Source organism: Carassius carassius, unplaced genomic scaffold (genome assembly GCF_963082965.1).
Source record: "Carassius carassius unplaced genomic scaffold, fCarCar2.1 SCAFFOLD_61, whole genome shotgun sequence".
In the NCBI taxonomy this organism is placed as follows: domain Eukaryota; kingdom Metazoa; phylum Chordata; class Actinopteri; order Cypriniformes; family Cyprinidae; genus Carassius; species Carassius carassius.
In genome coordinates this window covers 541,044-561,542 of record NW_026775074.1, presented here as the reverse complement: position 1 = coordinate 561,542, position 20,499 = coordinate 541,044, and the positions used below count along the sequence as shown (strand labels likewise).

Here is a 20,499-nt window from a genome sequence, read left to right as displayed (position 1 = left end):
CAGGGGAGAGCGCGAACGCAGTCCCCCACTACCATAAATTATGCAGTCGAGATTCCCGCATTTGGGGAATTCGCAGGGGTCAGCATGGCCGGAGTGCAATGGCCAAGCCTCGCCCTGGGTGAACCGCCTTCTTGATCATGGTGTATCCCTTGCCAGGTAAGTATGAAGGCCCAGGCGATCAGCCAGAGGTATGATTTGCGTCTCTACCGTCCACACCAATGGTTAGCCCCCCTCCAGGAAAGGAAGGACGGGTGCCTTCCGTTACTGGCCTGGAAACTGCCAAGCTCATGGGCCGGTGCTTCCCAACGCCGGTTTTAGATGACTCTCTTTAACCAAACACACCTGATTCGATGCATCACCTCGTCTGTGAAAGACCTCAGGTGGGTGCATCGTTCGTGGAAGAGTCCAAGACCCCAGGAGGGCGCATCAGGAAAAAAGTTCGCAATACACCACAGCATGGCAGATCTCATTCCTTGTTCTGCTATTCGACACAATAAACGGCAATCCCCAAAAAGGGAAAGCACACCGTTCCTGGAGACACTGCAATACCAGGCCGATGCTTGGAGTGGACGGAGCAAGCCCCGGCTCCAGCTCCATGATCTAAAAATCCATTTAATATGTAGTCCCCGGATGGGGGACGTATCAGATATTAAACTGATAAGAACAGATTTTTTTTCTTTCGAAAAAGTTTTATTGTCAACAGTTACATTTTTTCCATTTGCATTTTTACTTTCACACACATTTTTCTTTTCAAGCACACATTAAAACAAGCCATATTATATATAATAAATACACATGGTAAAATGAAAGAAACAATCATTGTTAAAAAACATTTGATTAAAACCACAGTGTTTTGCTTGTTTTTAAAAGTCCATATTTGAGGTGTGTTTAAAAGGTGTGATCGGTTTCAAAAGTAAAATACAAATTTAAAAAAGCAAACAAGCCTCATATGCATGTTAATAAAACCAATTTCATTGATAAAACACCATAAAAACCAATTTATTGGATAAAAACCAATAAAAAAAACCATCTGTTGTGCAAGACCGGGGGTGAGTCCTCATCAAGTCGGTCTTCACCCCACTCTCCAGAACAGGGACATGAGATGCTACTTTACGGGCTCAGCGGAGATCCCCTCTCCTCCGGCCCGCTGGCCCGCTGTTCCCATAGCCAGAATGGTTAGGGTGCATCTACGGGCAGCCAGGGTCGGTGCCTGCCGGGACCCTCTCTGTGCGACCCCGGCCCCCCCGTCCGAATATCGTCGTCCGGTACCCCTGCAGCCTTGATGTTACCTTTAGCTCGCATGCATGGAGGGTTACCGTAACGCGCTTCCCCACCAGCAGGTTTCTGGTGGCCCAGATGGCATCCTTGATGACGTTGAGGGTGAGCCAGAGCGAGGTAAATTTCTGTGCCGTCAAGTCCTTCAAGCCCCGGCCCATGCCAAGGATGGCGAGCTGGTACCCGAACTGGGCCCCACCTGCTGGTAGGCATGGGAAATACACGGGGAGCCGGTCTTGGCCCACAGGTCCCGCGCAGTGCTGCAGTCCCAGAGCAGGTGGTGGGCGGTTTCCGGGGAATTGCAGCCGGACCGAGGGCAGATGGGGTTTTTGGCCATGCCTCTGGAGTGCATAACCGCCCTGACCGGGAGGATCTCATGAGCCACCATCCACGATAAGTCCTTGTGCCTGTTCTGGAGAGCAGGGTGAGCCGCATTCCGCCAAACTTGTTTGGCCTCACTTAGTGTGAGGCCCGGAACTGGACTCACCGGCTTCCGGTCCTGCACAACAGAAATGAGAGACTTGTGTTTAGTTAAATGGTGACATCTTCACTCTCTAAAAGGTATTTCTTTAAAAACTTTTTTATAAAACTGTAGTCTTTAGGCAAGTTAAAAGACACTGGGGTTTTCAAATCTACTGGTAAAATTTTCTAAGTTCTTAGGTAAGACCCCATCCAAAATCGCGCCATTGCAGCCGTCTTGTTTTCTTTGGATGGGGTCATGGCATAACTGATGTGCAAGGCGGTGAAGCGGCTGCCTAAAAACAGGTGGGGGTCTGGGAGGCCTTTTCCAACGTTCTCTGGCCTTTTCTTGACTGTCTCCCTCTTCAGGCACTCCCACTTGGACCCCCACAGGAAGTAAAACACCGCCCTCTCCAGTTTCACCAGGAACCACCGAGGGGGGCTAAAAACAGAACAGACAAGTAAAATCAGAGGTAAAATCACATATTTAAAAATAAAAATTTTACCTTCAATCGTCAACTGTCTTAGTCCCCAAAACCCTAGTCTTTTCCTAACTTTCCCTAGCAAGTCAGTCCAGTTTTCCCGTCCTCCACCCTCTTTATCAAATTTTACACCTAAAATTTTAAAGTCCTCCTGTGTCCACGTCCCCCCACGGCCCGAAGAGCTGGGCCTCAGACTTGTTTCTATTGAGTTTGGCGCCCGAGGCCCGACCGTACCAGTCAGTCAAGTCCAGTGCTCTTCGTATAGATAAAATGTCCGTGGTTAAAAGAGTAACATCGTCCATGTATAAGGCACAAGTCGCTGTCAGTCCACCCGTCCCAGGAACGTCCAGTCCTTTGACCCATTTATCCTTTCTCAAGATCTGTGCCAGTGGCTCGATACAAGCCACATACAGGAGAGGAGATAAAGGACATCCCTGATGGACACCACTGTGTATGTTCACAGTTTTGGAAAGATGCCCGTTTACAAGGAATTTGCTGACTAGTCCCTTGTACAGCAGTCCCACCCAGGCTACAAACCTCTTTGTTGGAAAACCCATTTTTTGCAGTACCTGAAAAAGGTACTGGTGCGAGACTCGGTCAAATGCTTTTTCAAAGTCTAAATTTAGGACTACTAGCCGAATATTTCTGTCTCTCGCATAACAGATGGCGTCTCTGATCAGTACTAGGCTGTCTGTTATCTTTCTTCCGGGCACAGAACAAGCTTGATCCGGGTGAATCACGTCCTCTAAAGCCGTTGACATGCGTGTTGCTAAAATTTTGCTAAAAAGTTTATAATCAAAATTTAAAAGTGTTATGGGTCTCCAGTTTTTTAAGTCAGTCCGGTCACCTTTTTTGTGAAGTAAAGAAACTATCCCTATTCTAAAACTGTCTGGAAGTATGTCGAGGGTCTCAAACTCTTTAAAAACTGTCAAAAGCTCTTGTCCTAAAATGTCCCAAAATGTTAGATAAAACTCTAGGGGAAGTCCATCCACTCCTGGGGACTTCCCCTTCTTAAAACCTCCAAGTGCTTTTTGGATTTCTAAGATGTTAAAATCTTGGGTTAAAATCTCATTTTGACAGTCAACCCTTTCCTCAATAAAATTTAAAACTTCTTTTGCAGTGTCAAAGTGTACCTTTTTAAAACTATATAATGCCCCATAAAATTTTTCCACATCCTCTAAAATCTCTTTTGTTGTGTTAACCTCCCTATCCCCTGTTTTAACCCTGGTTAACCCCCCACCCCTTGTTATTATTTTCTTAAAAAAATATCTGGTACACTTTTCGCCTTTTTCTATTTCTCTCTCTTTACTTCTTAAAAGGACCCCTTTACTTTTTATATTGGCTAAAACTGACATTTCTTTTTTTACTTCCTGAATTTCGTCGATAAAATCAAAACCATTATTTAAAAGATTAAAATACCTTTGTAGTCTTTTCTGCAACCCCAACATGCGTTTCTTTTCCCTACTCTTCTTTTCTTTCCCTATCTTTCTAAAAAACTGTCTTGTCCGGTCCTTTACCATCTCCCACCACTGTGCACGTGTATCGTAAAAGTCTTGGAGGGTCTGCCATTGGCTGAACTGTTCCCTATATTCTAAAACTATATCCTTGTCTTCCAACAGGGAACAGTTCAGCTTCCACAGCCCTCCCCCTACCGTCACACCCATGGGCAGTGAAAGGGTGCAAGACAGCATTATGTGATCAGAGAAAAAGAGGGGGGGTTAATGTAGCATCGGTCGGCGGGCAGTCCCTTGTAAAAACGTAGTCGATTCGAGAGGCTTTGGTACTATCACCACTGAACCAGGTGAAGCCCTCCTCTCTTTGATGCAGAATTTTAAAACAGTCGACTAAATTAAAATCTCTGACTAAACCCTGCAATAACACCGACGTTTTGTCCACTCTAAAATCCTCCCCTACCCTTTTCCTGTCTGTTTTGGATAAAACACAATTAAAATCCCCTGCTACCATTAGGGGGGCCCTACCTAGCATGTGGGGTTGCAAGTCTTCTAAAAGCTCATATCTTTCATTCTTTTCCGTAAAACCATATACATTAAGAACATTAAAATCCCTGTCTAAAAAGGTCAGATTTACTAAAAGTGCCCGGCCTTGCCTCACCACAGTGCTGCCCTTCACCAAGATGTTAGGATTATTAATTAAAACCGCAACTCCGTCATTTTTGTTAAAATTTGATCCGCTCCATATGGAGGCTCCTACGGACCATAGCTCCTCCATTTTCTTGTACCTAGTTAAAAAGGGCAGAGAACACTCTTGTAATAAAAACAAATCTGACTTAAAAGATTTTAAAAGGGACAAAATACTCTGTGCTCTAATGGTGGACCTCACACTTCTTACATTGATAGTAGAGATGGTGAGGGCCATGAGCAGTAGGGTTAAAAAGGTATAAGACATTTAAAACAGAAGACAGTAAAAAGACTACAAAGATACGATTAAAATCATGTTATATCTTGTTGCATTTGCCTTTCCTTTTCCTCAGACGAGCTGGGATCAGGAGGGCAAATGCCTGTCGCTTCAGAGGCCACAGAGGAAACCTCTTGTGCCTCTTTTGGCGACGATGCTGTTAGCTTAATGTGCAAAAAGGATACCTCATTAGGGGACTCTAGGGGCCACATGCGCTCCAGATCTACCGAATCGATACTATCAAGCTTATATGCTGCCCTAGATTTTTTCTCCTCCGTTACAATCAGAGGAGACCCCGCAGGTCTTTTTTGCACCTGAGCGTTAGGGAGTGAACACTCTGTCTCACTCCCGGTAGATTCCTGCACCCCATCCGAAACTGTTACTAGTGAGGAATTGGTTTTTTCCTCACTTTCCTCTCCTTCCATGACCATTTCCTGTTCCGTTGCCTCCGCCCCTGTGGCCGTCCCACTTTCTCCTTCCTGCCCAATCCCTGAGGCCGGCTGGGAATTTGAAATTCCCGCCAAAACCTCAGGGACCGCCTCCTCTTTCCTTTGTTCATTCGTTTGTTGCCCATGTGGGGCGGCCATTTTGAGCTTGTTGGCAAAACTTTTAGGGCAGTCTCTGTAGAGGTGGTTTGTTTCTCCACAAAGATTGCACCGTCTGAAATTGGTACAATAATCAAACTGTGACCAATTTCTCTACACTTCCCACATACTAACTCTTGGCATGCTTCAGCGAGATGACCAAACCTGCAACCCTTCCTGCAGAGTTTGGTATGTAGCCTCTGCTCTCTCCGAGCACAATCATGGAAGGCAGATGTTTCAGGCCCTGGTAGCCCCCAGCGTCTTCCCATTGTTTAATGGGAATTCGCCAGGAGCATGTCCAAATGCCATCTTCATCTAACACTTTGACAGGCTGGCCTCGAACAGTGCAAAATCTACCCAACCAAACATAAATATCATCTCCAGTCACTGTTTCATTGAACATCCTTACAATCACAGTTTTAAGTGTGTTATCAGAAAGTTTCTCGACAGTGAACATGGAGAACTGGGCTTTAACTGAATCAAACCTTTGCCAAAAGTCATTAAGCAGGGAAGCAGTTTTAAAACTGACATCAAATCCTTTGTTCAAGGGCAGAGTCATCAAACAATTCAGGTCGTCAGATCTAAAAGCTAAGGTCTTTTGGATCAGCTATACGGGACATTCCAAGGAGCTTCCCCTCAACCTGCCTGAATAAAAAACGCACGCTGTGGTGCCTCCGCACGCCGGCACGGGCAGCCGACATGGTGGAGGCACCAACAGCCTAAAAACTTAAAACAACAATAAATACAATAATAAATAACCAAATAAATAATTAAAAGACCTTACCTTAAAACTTGTTTTAGCCCGAAGCAGCAGAGTTCAATGTACCTCTCGAAGTTGTGTGACTCAAGATATAAAAAGATCTCTAGTCAGGAAACCTCCAAGAGGCGATCGCAGTCTCAACCGTCCGACAAGATATGTGATCTTAGCCAAAAGGCCGTGAAGCGATGCCACTAAGACGCAGCGGGGAGGAAGCCGGACACGGCGATGCCCATCTCGGCTTTGGTAAGTCTGGGGGACCTAAAAACGCTGGGGGATGGTAGTACCCTCCCCTGTCTGCAACGTCACCGGGCCTCGTCACGCTCGGCCTGACGCTGGCACTGCAGCGACGGAAAGTACGGCATCGCTCGTAATTCCCAAGCGGTTCGTCGCAGAGCCACGTGCCTTATGTCATGGGAATCCTTGGCTCGAGCCGAACCAGACGCAGGTCTCAGATTGGCTCGTCGCTCTGACGGAATTTTCGGGTATTTGGGATTTTGTCGAAAACCTTCTTTTGCAACCTAGCGCCAGGTATTTGGCCCAGTCCCACCCAAAGCAGCACAGAAAGCTTCTTTGGAGTCTGCCTGTCAATAATCATCCCAAAAAAGTGGAAATTTCCATTCACCTTGGCGAGGGGACCTCAAAACGTGCTAAGGTGGCGTGTCCGAGATGGCTCGAATGGCTATAACTCCAGGAAGGAATGAGATCCCTTCACCCAAATCGGCACACCTGTGCAGGGGCTCAGTCAGAGGCCAGGTGAAAAAGGGCGCTGCGACAGGCCACTCGGTGGCGCTGTAAGCGACAACAAAATTAATACCAATTGAAAAAGGACAACCAAACAACATGGAGACAGCTACAGCTAGGCTGCAGTCAGTCCAATCGACTTTCAAAGTAAGGTCTGTGCTATATTCGAACTGAACCACCCACCAGGGTCCGATTTTTCAAGAGCGTAACTGACTTTGTTTCACAGGCGCACAACACATACCTCGCATGTGACAGAACTCCCCATTCTGAAACGCAAAAAAAAACGCAAAACGCAAAAAAAACCTCTTCTGCTTTGTTTCACCAACAATTTCAGGGGAGAGCGCGAACGCAGTCCCCCACTACCATAAATTATGCAGTCGAGATTCCCGCATTTGGGGAATTCGCAGGGGTCAGCATGGCCGGAGTGCAATGGGCAAGCCTCGCCCTGGGTGAACCGCCTTCTTGATCATGGTGTCTCCCCTGCCAGGTAAGTATGAAGGCCCAGGCGGTCAGCCAGAGGTATGATTTGCGTCTCTACCGTCCACACCAACGGTTAGCCCCCCTCCAGGAAAGGAAGGATGGGTGCCTTCCGTTACTGGCCTGGAAACTGCCAAGCTCATGGGCCGGGGCTTCCCAACGCCGGTTTTAGATGACTCTCTTTAACCAAACACACCTGATTCGGTGCATCACCTCGTCTGTGAAAGACCTCAGGTGGGTGCATCGTTCGTGGAAGAGTCCAAGACCCCAGGAGGGCGCATCAGGAAAAAAGTTCGCAATACACCACTGCATGGCAGATCTCATTCCTTGTTGCAAATACAGTTGCTATTAAATGAAAAGTGAGATACGCACCACATGTGGTGCACATGTGTGCCAAAATTCAACGCTCATTTTTATGCAAATTCTACAGTATTATGGGATAAAACTTACAAAAATGGATTCCTCTGAGTGCCCTGAGTACAGTACAACTGTTTTCTCTAGGCCTCATAAAAAAATTTCTTCCGACTTCCACCCCCCTCGAGCTGCCTTTTCTAGCCAGGGAGCGTGCACCCTGGCCGGCATGGATGAGTAGGTACGAGGGGGGTGGACGGTACTATTTTTTTGCTAAATTCGGGGGATCCCTAGGGGTCGAGGGGCCTACCGTATGCGACCATCCTCGAGTTCCTGGGTGGTCCAGTTCCTGAGTTATAACGGTTCAAATTCCACATTTTGGGGGGCCGTAACTCGGACCCCCGGTGTCATAGGGACATGGGGCTAGTGTCGTCGGATAGAGCTCCCAAAGGTCTAATTTTGACCAGAGTTTGGTGTTTTTTCCCTTCTCTTTGGGTGAGTTATGGCCGGTCAAATTTTGGGACTTTTTGCATTTGCGGGCCCGTATCTCTGGCCCCCGGGGTCTATCGACTTGTGGGAGGTGGGTTCAGAGAGGGCCCTTTGAGGGCTATCAAGTCACCGAGTTTCAAGTCGCTAGGTCTCTTCCTTCCATTTGACTATCAAAAATGTGGGGGGCCATAAATTCGCCCCCCGGGGTGTTATGGATGGGGGGACAGCGGTGTTCGGTAGGCCTTCTGGAGGTCTTACTCCGTCCTGAGTTTGGTGCAGTTTGGCCCCGTTTTGGCCGTTTTGACCCCCGGGGTCATAGGGACATGGGGCTAGTGTCGTCGGATAGACGGCCCCCTGGTCTGACGTTTTTCTATGCATATTTCTACAGTATAATGGGATAAAACTTACTAAAATGGATTCCCTGAGTGCCCTGAGTACAGTACAAGTGTTTTCTCTAGGCCTCATAAAAAAAATTTTCTTCCGACTTCCACCCCCCTCAAGCTGCCTTCTCTAGCCGGGGAGGGTGCACCCTGGCCGGCATGGATGAGTAGGTGCGAGGGGGGTGGATGTCATTAGTCATTAGACTAGAAAATGAATGGGAAATAGACTGGTAAGGGACCAAGGTAATTTACAGTTTATTAGACTAAAAGTGGAATGACAAATAGACTGGTAAGTGACCAAGAAAATAGTTCCATTTGTAGTTTCTTAGACTAGAGGTGGTATGAAAAATAGACTGGTAACTGAATCAAGGAAATAGTCATATTTGTAGTTTATCAGACTAGAAAATGAATGAGAAATAGACTGGTAGGTGACCAAGGAAATAGTACTATTTGTAGTTTATTAGACTAGAAGTTGAATGAGAAATAGACTGGTAAGTGATCCAAGGGAATAGTCCCATTTGTAGTTTATTAGACTAGAAAAAGAATGGAAAATAGACTGGTGAGTGAATCAAAGGAATAGTCAAATTTGTAGTTTATTAAACTAGAAGTGTAATGAGAAATAGACTGCAAATTGTGCTCTCTAATGTATTAGACTCAAAGTTGTATTAACAGACTACAAATGGGACCTAAAAAGTTATGTAAGTAACCAATGCTTGGGCAGTGTCCCTTGCATTCATCCTTTTGCTATTCATCCTTTAGTGTTTTAACAAAAGTAGATATGGCTTTGGACGACTGTCCCTTGTGCTTTCGTGGCTATAATCAGCTAAGCCAACACCTTCGTGTCTTTCACAAGGTGCGGAATGTGAAGGAGCGCAAGCTTCTCCTATCCATTGCTTCTGGGAGAGCTTCTCACGGCGGTACCGGCAGCTGAGGAAGCGGTCAAATCCCACCCCCTCTAGGCAGGTTGCACGGGCAACACATAGTCTGCTATCGGCCCTCAACAGCCCTGGGGAGGAGGAGTGCTCAGAGTCGCAGGTTGACAGACTAGATGAAGAGCCAGCCACCAGGCCTGAGGCAGAGCCAGCCACAGGACCCGAGGAGGAGGTCGCCGGGCCTTCAAAGAAGGCCCACTCCTCCGATGCACCATACCCCTTTCCGGACCACGTGCCAGCCCTAAGTGAGTATGACACTTGTCACTTTGATAACACCATACAATAACTTTCATTAATAAATCTCCTATTTGTAGATTATTAGACTAGAAGTTACCTGAGAAATAGACTGGTAAGTGAACCAAGGAAATAATCTCATTTGTTGTTCATTAGACTAGAAGTTGAATTAGAAATAGACTGGTAAGTGAACCAAGGAAATAGCCCCATTTATAGTTTGTTAGACTACAAGAGAAATGAGAAATAGACTGATAAGTGACGAAGGAAATAGTACCATTTGTAGTTTATTAGACTAGAAAATTAAAGTAATATAATTATACATATACACACACATATTATGTATGTATATATATATATATATATATATATATATATATATATATATATATATATATATATATATATAATATAGTTTATTATATATTTAATTTAATTTAATTTAATATAATAATAATAATAATAATGTTTGTTAGTGTTTACCTCTATGTTATCGACCTGACTCACCTGGTCCTTCTCTTGTGCTTTCTTTTTGCAGATCAGCTCATTGAGGAGTCCAGGGCCCACTGGGAGGGCATCAACCCCACTCCGAAATTAATAAATAATGTGTCCTCAAAGATTTTTAGAATAAAATTTTTTATTTCATATATGTCAGCTGGCCAGACCAATCAGGCCAGCTTGATGTTTTTGGACAACAGGGCAAAGGTCCGGTCCTGGCTGTCTTTTTTAAGGAAATGCAACATTACAGAGCCAACTGTGCACCATTACCTAAAAAATGTGGCACAGTTCCTCAAATATCTTAATGAGACCCAGCCGCCCACATGCCGGCTCTCCCGTGTGGCTTTCATTGGGATTAGGAGGGAAATCCAGAACTTGACCCGCCCAGTAAAGCGCAGCGTGGCAGTCCACGAGCTGGCTGTAAAACAAGCCAAGGAGGCCCGCCTGATCCCTAAAGCCACACTGCGAGCTTGCCGGGACTCTGCCAAAAAAATTATTCCTGAGATTCTGGATAAGTTTTTGAATCCTTTCTCCTCTCATTATTTGGCGATCAATGTGATCCTTTATGCTTCTCTTTTTTTCTGTGAAGATCGTCTGAAGACTAGTCCTGAGAAAAAGGACCAATGGTCTTTTTATGGACACCTCACCACTTACTGGGCCAGCATTTATGGTCACCGTGGAGGGGTGTTCCAAAATTTAACAATTAAAGAGGTGGAGGATGCCCGTGCGACATCTACAGATGGCCACTTTGTCATTAATGTGAGTGGTTCTCTCTCTCTCTGTCTCTTGTTGTCCACATGGTTTTCTTTAAAATAAAACTCAGCTTATGCCACTTCTCACTGTTTCTAAAGATATCAGCCCACAAGACCAACCAGGCCTTTGGTGCAGCCCAGCTGGCCCTGGACCAGGAGGAGTATGGGTGGCTTGAGGAATTCCTTTCACCCCGGTCCAACTTGGTAGGGGGACGAGTTGCAAACTACTTCTTCTTTACCTCAAAGGCCAGCTCCTGCAAAAACTTGAACAAGTATTTTCAGGATGCGTGGGCGAGCATGGGGTTACCAGGCACACCCACATTTACTGATGTGAGGACTACCATCGCCACCCATGTAAGCATTCCTGTACTTGTCCCGGCTTTATGAGTTTCTGGTGTGTTTTTTTCTAACTCTTTGCCTATGCTGTTCTCTCTCCAAAAAGGCAAAGAACACTCACTGCCCGGAAGATAGGCACAAAGTGGCACAGTTCATGTGCCACGACACCACCACAGCTGACAGGTTTTATGCCCTCAACCTTAATGCAAAGCAGGCAGCAGAACACCGTCGCCTCTTTGATACAGCTGTGGTGGGTGAGGAAGCTGATAGTCCAAGGCAGCAAGGTGCCAAGAGAAGAAAGACGACAAAACCCCACAAGATGCCAGCTGAGGAAAAGTCCTCATCCACCAGCCCAACGCTCTCCGACAGCCCTCCCGATGCTGAAGAAGGCCAGAAGTCTGGGAAATCTGCTTCAGTAAGTACAATTTCCCATGGATTGGTTTAACTGTTTGTGACAAGTAGACATGTTCACTAACACTTTGCCTTTCTTATTATTTCTATAAGGAAAGAAGCACATTAATGAAGATGGTCCTCAGACGCAGACTGATGGTGAAGAACTCCCCACTTAAATCACCACAGGAAATAGCGTCTAAAAAGCTGGTGCAGCAAGTAAAAAAGAGACAGGAGAAATTAAAAAAAAAATCCCCGTAAATAATTTATGCAGCTATTTAAATTGTTTGTTTTGATATTTTTTATGATAATTGTTCTACTCCTTTTATTTCTACGATAAAAAAGTAAGGTTATCTTTTTATTTGTTTTGATAGCCTGTTCCATTTTTCTTTTTTCTTTTTTTTGTAAATAGTTATAGTTAAGGTTAATGTCAGTTTGCTCTGAATCTTTCTGAACATGTTTATTTATTTATTTTATTTTTCTTATATAATGCATGTTTCCTATTATACTTTTTATATATTGTGTTTTTTTGTACAGAACTTTGAGGCATTTTTGATTTTGACTTTACAATGTCTGCAAAACAAAAAGTTCAATAAATATTTGAAATTGAATTAAGGTGTCATTACTTTACAAACACACACATTCACACACACACACACACACACACACACACACAAATATATATTACTTGTAATAAAAATAATTTAAACATATTTATATATTGTGTGTAAATAAAAAAGTATATGTAATAAATACATAATAAATATATAGTATTTCTATACATAAAATGTTTAATAAAAACATATTTTACTATATTTTGAATAACTTGAAATTAGGATGTTTTCACATAAATACACTTCTATTTCAAATGTATTCAGGCCGATCATCATAACCAGTTAAACTGATTATTAGACTAGAAGTTGAATGAGAAATAGACTGAAATAGTGAAATGTATTGTTTATTAGACTAGAAAAGGAATGAGAAATAGACTGGTAAGTGACCAAGGAAATAGTACTTTTTGTAGTTTATTAGACTAAAAGTTTTGAATAAGAAATAGACTGGCAAGTGATCAAGGAAATAGTGCCATATGTAGTTTATTAGACTATGAAATGAATGAGAAATAGACTGGCAAGTGATCCATGAAATAGTGCCATATGTTTTCACATTAATACACTTCTATTTCAAATGTATTCAGGCCGATCATCATAACCAGTTAAACTGATTATTAGACTAGAAGTTGAATGAGAAATAGACTGAAATAGTGAAATGTATTGTTTATTAGACTAGAAAAGGAATGAGAAATTGACTGGTAAGTCACCAAGGAAATAGTACTTTTTGTAGTTTATTAGACTAAAAGTTTTGAATAAGAAATAGACTGGCAAGGGATCAAGCAAATAGTGCCATATGTAGTTTATTAGACTATAAAATTACTGAGAAATAGACTGGCAAGTGATCCATGAAATAGTGCCATATGTTTTCACATTAATACACTTCTATTTCAAATTTATTCAGGCCGATCATCATCACCAGTTAAACTGATTATTAGACTAGAAGTTGAATGAGAAATAGACTGAAATAGTGAAATGTATTGTTTATTAGACTAGAAAAGGAATGAGAAATAGTCTGGTAAGTGACCAAGGAAATAGTACTTTTTGTAGCTTATTAGACTAAAAGTTTGAATAAGAAATAAACTGGCAAGTGATCAAGGAAATAGTGCCATATGTAGTTTATTAGACTATAAAAATGAATGAGAAATAGACTGGCAAGTGATCCATGAAATAGTGCCATATGTTTTCACATTAATACACTTCTATTTCAAATTTATTCAGGCCGATCATCATCACCAGTTAAACTGATTATTAGACTAGAAGTTGAATGAGAAATAGACTGAAATAGTGAAATGTATTGTTTATTAGACTAGAAAAGGAATGAGAAATAGACTGGTAAGTGACCAAGGATATAGTACTTTTTGTAGTTTATTAGACTAAAAGTTTTGAATGAGAAATAGACTGGCAAGTGATCAAGGAAATAGTGCCATATGTAGTTTATTAGACTAGAAAATTAATGAGAAATAGACTGGCAAGTGATCCATGAAATAGTGCCATATGTAGTTCATTAGACTATGAGTGGAATGAGAAATAGACTGGTCAGTGACCAAGGAAATAGTCCCATTTGAAGTTGTTTGGACTAAAAGTGGAATGAGAAATAGACTGCAAAGTGTGCACTCTTGTTTTATAAAACGTATTTTACAATACATTATGGATAAATTGGAATTAGGAAGATTTCAAATAAAGTAACTGTTAAGTGACAAATGAAATAGCCCCATGTGTAGTTCATTAGACTAGAAGTGATTTGAGAAATAGACTGACAATAAAAAATATTGCTATTTAATATACTGCAAGACTTGCAACATTTGTGGTGCAAATTAACCAAAATCCAACATTTTTTCTATGCATATTTCTACAGTATTATGGGATAAAACTTACAAAAATGGATTCCTTTGAGTGCCCTGAGTACAGTACAACTGTTTTCTCTAGGCCTCATAAAAAAAAAATTTCTTCCGACTTCCACCCCCCTCGAGCTGCCTTCTCTAGCCGGGGAGGGTGCACCCTGGCCGGCATGGATGAGTAGGTGCGAGGGGGGTGGATGGTACTATTCTCTTGCTAATATCTCCACGAAGCGGTGGACCCCGGGGCTGAAATTACCTACCGTATGCGACCACCCTCGAGTTCCTGGGTGGTCCGGTTCCTGAGTTATAACGGTTCAAATCCCACATTTTGGGGGGCCGTAACTCGGACGCCCGGGGTCATAGGAACATGGGGCTGGTGTCGTCGGATAGAGCTCCCAAAGGTCTAATTTTGACCAGAGTTTGGTGTTGTTTCCCTTCTTTCCGAGTGAGTTATGGCCGGTCAAATTTTGGGACTTTTTGCATTTGCGGGTCCATATCTCTAGCCCCCGGGGGTCTATCGACTTGGGGGAGGTGGCTTCAGAGAGGGCCCTTCGAGGGCTATCAAGTCACCAAGTTTCAAGTCGCTAGGTCTCTTCCTTCCATTTGACTATCAAAAATGTGGGGGGCCATAACTCCGCCCCCGGGGTGTTATGGATGGGGGGGGCAGCGGTGTTCGGTAGGCCTTCTGGAGTTCTTACTCTGACCCGAGTTTGGTGCAGTTTGGCCCCGTTTTGGCGGAGTTACAGCTTGGCAAAGTCTGGGACATTTTGGTTAACATTCACCACATGTGGTGAAATTAACCAAAATCCAAAAAATCCATTTTTTCTATGCATATTTCTACAGTATAATGGGATAAAACTTACAAAAATGGATTCCTCTGAGTGCCCTGAGTTACAGTACAAGTGTTTTCTCTAGGCTTCATAAAAAAAATTTTCTTCCGACTTCCACCCCCCTCGAGCTGCCTTTTCTAGCCAGGGAGGGTGCACCCTGGCCGGCATGGATGAGTTGGTATGAGGGGGGTGGATGGTACTATTTTTTTGCTAATATCTCCGCGAAGCGGTGGACCCCGAGGCTAAAATTCGGGGGATCCCTAGAAGATCGAGGGGCCTACCGTATGCGACCACCCTCGAGTTCCTGGGTATTCCGGTTCCTGAGTTATAACGGTTCAAATTCCACATTTTGTGGGGCCGTAACTCGGACCCCCGGGGTCATAGGAACATGGGGCTGGTGTAGTCGGATAGAGCTCCCAAAGGTCTAATTTTGACCTGAGTTTGGTGTTTTTTCCTCTCTTTTTGGGTGAGTTATTGCCGGTCAAATTTTGGGACTTTTTGCATTTGCGGGCCCGTATCTCTGGCCCCCGGGGGTCTATCGACTTGGGGGAGGTGGCTTCAGAGAGGGCCCTTTGAGGGCTATCAAGTCACCGAGTTTCAAGTTGCTAGGTCTCTTCCTTCCATTTGACTATCAAAAATGTGTGGGGCAATAACTCCGCCCCCCGGGGTGTTATGGATGGGGGGGCATCGGTGTTCGGTAGGCCTTCTGGAGGTCTTACTCTGACCCGAGTTTGGTGCAGTTTGGCCCCGTTTTGGCGGAGTTACAGCTTGGCAAAATCTGTGACATTTTGGTTAACATTCACCACAATTTTGGATATGTCCGCAAATGTTCCGGATGTGATCCGTGGTCATTCCGTGAATATAATGGTCAAATGGACAAATAGTGGGTTCGTGGGACCCAGGGTGGGGGTCCGCAAGTGGTCCGCTGATGATCCGCAGTCATTGTGTGAACATAATGGTCAAATGGACAAATAGTGGGTTCGTGGGACCCAGGGTGGGGGTCCGCAAGTGGTCCGCAGATGATCCGCAGTCATTGTGTGAATATAATGGTCAAATGGACAAATAGTGGGTTCGTGGGACCCAGGGTGGGGGTCCGCAAGGGGTCTGCAGATGATCCGCAGTCATTGTGTGAATATAATGGTCAAATGGACAAATAATGGGTTCGTGGGACCCGGGTTGGGGGTCCGATGGGGGTCCGCATCGGTTCCGTGGTCATTCTGTAACTTTAAAGGTCAAATGGACAAATATAGGTTTCGTGGGCAAAAAAATCGTACACCCCCCATTCGGGTAAATGCCACTGTTTTAAACCTGAGGTGTACTGCTCCGTGCGCCACCCTGTGGAGAAGTGCTGAATGGCATGTAGGGGCCTCAAATTTGGGTGGGCTTCCGCGGGGCCCCTCGGGGGTCCAGATCCTCCTGCGCCGGTCAGGGGTCTCCCGTGGGCCGGCAGACATCGACGCCGCGTCCGTCAAAAATTTTTTGGGGTCAGCGCGCAGGTCCCCTTAACCCACGTACACGAGCCCTCAAACTTATACCTGAATGGACGCTCCAAAAAAAAAAGGACTTTCTGGAGAAGTCAAGATGTGACATCCCTAGGAGCTTGCCATTCACCTCTTTAAAACAAAAGCGCACGCTGTGGTGCCTCCGCACGCCGGCACGGGCAGCCGACATGATGGAGGCACCAACAGCCTAGAAACTTAAAACAACAATAAATGCAATAATAAATAACCAAATAAATAATTAAAAGACCTTACCTTAAAACGTGTTGGAGCCCGAAGCAGCAGAGTTCAATGTACCTCTCGAAGTTGTGTGACTCAAGATATAAAAAGATCTCGAGTCAGGAAACCTCCAAGAGGCGATCGCAGTCTAAACCGTCTGACAAGGTACGTGATCTTAGCCAAAAGGCCGAGAAGCGATGCCGCTAAGACGCAGTGGGCAGGAAGCCGGACACGGCGATGCCCATCTCGGCTTTGGTAAGTCTGGGGGACCTAAAAACGCTGGGGGATGGTAGTACCCTCCCCTGTCTGCAACGTCACCGGGACTCGTCACGCTCGGCCTGACGCTGGCACTGCAGTGACGGAAAGTACGGCATCGCTCGTAACTCCCAAACGGTTCGTCGCAGAGCCACGTGCCTTATGTAATGGGAATCCTTGGCTCGAGCCAAACCAGACGCAGGTCTCAGATTGGCTCGTCGCTCTGACAAAATTTTCGGGTATTTGGGATTTTGTCAAAAACCTTCTTTTGCAACCTAGCGCCAGGTATTTGGCCCAGTCCCACCCAAAGCAGCACAGAAAGCTTCTCTGGAGTCTGCCTGTCAATAATCATCCCAAAAAAGTGGAAATTTCCATTCACCTTGGCGAGGGGACCTCAAAACGTGCTAACGTGGCGTGTCCGAGATGGCTCGAATGGCTATAACTCCAGGAAGGAATGAGATCCCTTCACCCAAATCGGCACACCTGTGCAGGGGCTCAGTCAGAAGCAAGGTGAAAAAGGGCGCTGCGACAGGCCACTCGGTGGCGCTGTAAGCGACAACAAAATTAATACCAATTGAAAAAGGACAACCAAACAACATGGAGACAGCTACAGCTAGGCTGCAGTCAGTCCAATCGACTTTCAAAGTAAGGTCTGTGCTATATTCGAACTGAACCACCCACCAGGGTCCGATTTTTCAAGAGTGTAACTGACTTTGTTTCACAGGCGCACAACACATACCTCGCATGTGACAGAACTCCCCATTCTGAAACGCAGAAAAAAAAAAAACCTGGAAAAAACCTCTTCTGCTTTGTTTCACCAAGAATTTCAGGGGAGAGCGCGAACGCAGTCCCCCACTACCATAAATTATGCAGTCGAGATTCCCGCATTTGGGGAATTCGCAGAGGTCAGCATGGCCGGAGTGCAATGGGCAAGCCTCGCCCTGGGTGAACCGCCTTCTTGATCATGGTGTCTCCCCTGCCAGGTAAGTATGAAGGCCCAGTCGGTCAGCCAGAGGTATGATTTGCGTCTCTACCGTCCACACCAACGGTTAGCCCCCCTCCAGGAAAGGAAGGACGGGTGCCTTCCGTTACTGGCCTGGAAACTGCCAAGCTCATGGGCCGGTGCTTCCCAACGCCGGTTTTAGATGACTCTCTTTAACCAAACACACCTGATTCGATGCATCACCTCGTCTGTGAAAGACCTCAGGTGGGTGCATCGTTCATGGAAGAGTCCAAGACCCCAGGAGGGCGCATCAGGAAAAAAGTTCGCAATACACCACAGCATGGCAGATCTCATTCCTTGTTCTGCTATTCGACACAATAAACGGCAATCCCCAAAAAGGGAAAGCACACCGTTCCTGGAGACACTGCAATACCAGGCCGATGCTTGGAGTGGACGGAGCAAGCCCCGGCTCCAGCTCCGTGATCTTAAAATCCATTTAATATGTAGTCCCCGGATGGGGGACGTATCAGATATTAAACTGATAAGAACAGATTTTTTTTTTTTTTTTATTAAATCCATACACTCATACAAATTAATCACTTGCAACAAAGGCATACATATTTTCTGAACATACATGTCCCAAGCCTACAGAACTAAAAAATCATTCCGAACTCAAAAATCATTTCATAAAGTGAAGATACAACACATTACAATCAGAACCTCATAACCAGTACTAAATTTTTAACACCCAAGACTTTATCCCACCCCTACCCGAGGGAGCCCACCCCCATACAGCCCTCATCCCCTCCTCCCCATGAACGACCTTATACCCATTTACCTCTTTCACCAAACTAGCCAAAAGTGTTGAAAATAACTTTTGAGGTTCTAAACCAGGCAACTGCTTCCTCAGGCACCTTAGTCGCCAGTCCCATAAGATACGCTTCCCTTCTGAGATAGTAACCCATACTACTCTTCTCTGATTGTTCTCTATATTTCCCAACCCTACTCCATACAACACTAAGTCCCGGGTAATCAATGGTCCTCCCCACTCTCTCCACCAGCCAGTGACTGCTTTCCATAAAGCCACTGCTCCTGGACATGACCACAAGGCGTGCTCAATTGTCTCTTCTTCCCCGCAACCCACTGGGCACAAAGGAGATCTGCCCTGACCATGCCTATATAAACGCTCCCGTACTGGAAGCCTCCCTAATGCTGCCAACCAGTTCACATCCTTACACCTCCCTACCAAATAATCTGGTTGCAAGGACAACCAGTTCACTTCAATTGGAGGCCCTGCCTCTCTAGCTTCCTTAACAGAGCTCTCCTTCAACCTATCATACAGCTTCCTATGATTTAACAACAGTGACTCTTCCAAGCACCAAGGATTCCCTTTAATGATGTCTGCCGCCACTTTATAATGTTCAGGCCTATCCAGTGACCAAGGTACCCTATTACTCCACCCTGTTAAATGCCTCAAAGGCCAGCCCAACCAAAAGTGAGCCAACACATGTGCTTTATGCTCTAGAGCCTGTACCACTAGGCGAGCTGCAAAAGCAATAAACAAAGCCGTAACCTTCCAAGGGAGGCATGGCACCCCTCTGCCTCCCTCACCCAGAGGACGAAACATCTGTGCTCTTGATACTAACTCAGTCCTCCCTCTCCAAATAAAAGAAAAAATCAACTTCTCCATTCTCCTCCCCTGCCAAAAAGGTAGGGGAAAAACATAAGCCAGATAGTTAATACTGGGCAACACATCTGCCTTCACTACCTGTACTCTAACCCATAGTGACAGATCCCTAACACTCCACCGGCTTACTTTAGACTGTAAAGATTCCAACAGCCCCTCCCAATTTTGTTGTGCACTATTCACCTTGAAAAAGCGAACACCCAAAATTTTAATGCCATCCTGACACAAGGTATACCCTCCTGGAACCACAGTCCTCTTACTCCACCGTCCTACAAACATCACTGAAGATTTACTGACGTTTATCTTGGCACCTGTGGCTTCTGAAAAACTATGCAAAATATCTCCTGTCACTACAAAATCTTTTTCAGTGGTCAAAAAGACTGTCATATCATCTGCGTAAGCTAATACTTTTGGCCTTAACCCTCCTCCACCTGGCATTACTACACCAGTCAAAGCTGCTTTTAATCGTAGTCGACTAATCAGAGGCTCTAAAGACAGTATATAACACAAGGGTGACAAAGGACACCCTTGCCTCACACCACCCAACTGTTTCACTGGTTCAGAATAGAACCCGTTTATCCTAATCTGACTGAAAGCCTCACTATACAAAAGCTGGACCCAGGCTATGAACCCTGGGCCAAACCCAAGCTTCTCCAACACTGACCACAAAAAAGAATGGCTAACCCTATCAAAGGCCTTTTCCTGGTCAAGGCTCAGGATTGCCAAAGGAAGCTGACGTTGCTCAGCCCAACTGATTAAGTCCCGGACCAAAACTAAATTGAGGCTGCCTGATCTTCCTGGGACCCCAAAAGTTTGATCTGGATGAACCACCAAATCTAACACCCCCTTAAGCCGTATGGTTAAGACTTTTGCCAGAATCTTATAATCAGTAGTAAGTAAAGTTATTGGCCGCCAATTTGCCAAATCCTCCTTACTATTTTTCTTATGCAGGAGGGTCACCAACCCCCTCCTCATAGACAAAGGCAATTTCCCCACTTCCAGACTTTCCTGATAAACTTTAATCAGTTCAGTGCCTACTAAAGGCAAAAAGGCTTGATAAAATTC

General features: G+C 45.0%; 3 non-coding genes and 2 pseudogenes across 3 annotated transcripts; all 5 read right to left on the bottom strand.

The window, feature by feature from the left end:
* On the bottom strand, nt 1-164 carry LOC132134615 (U1 spliceosomal RNA). Its single transcript, XR_009429670.1, has one exon. It is a non-coding gene; the product is annotated as a U1 spliceosomal RNA (small nuclear RNA).
* Nucleotides 165-515: 351 nt separating this feature from the next.
* On the bottom strand, nt 516-692 carry LOC132134679 (U2 spliceosomal RNA; annotated as a pseudogene).
* A 6,355-nt stretch (nt 693-7,047) lies between these two features.
* On the bottom strand, nt 7,048-7,211 carry LOC132134688 (U1 spliceosomal RNA). Its single transcript, XR_009429725.1, has one exon. It is a non-coding gene; the product is annotated as a U1 spliceosomal RNA (small nuclear RNA).
* A 10,420-nt stretch (nt 7,212-17,631) lies between these two features.
* Nucleotides 17,632-17,795, bottom strand: LOC132134774 (U1 spliceosomal RNA). The gene has a single exon (XR_009429765.1). It is a non-coding gene; the product is annotated as a U1 spliceosomal RNA (small nuclear RNA).
* A 351-nt stretch (nt 17,796-18,146) lies between these two features.
* On the bottom strand, nt 18,147-18,326 carry LOC132134726 (U2 spliceosomal RNA; annotated as a pseudogene).
* Between the last annotated feature and the right edge of the window lie 2,173 nt (nt 18,327-20,499).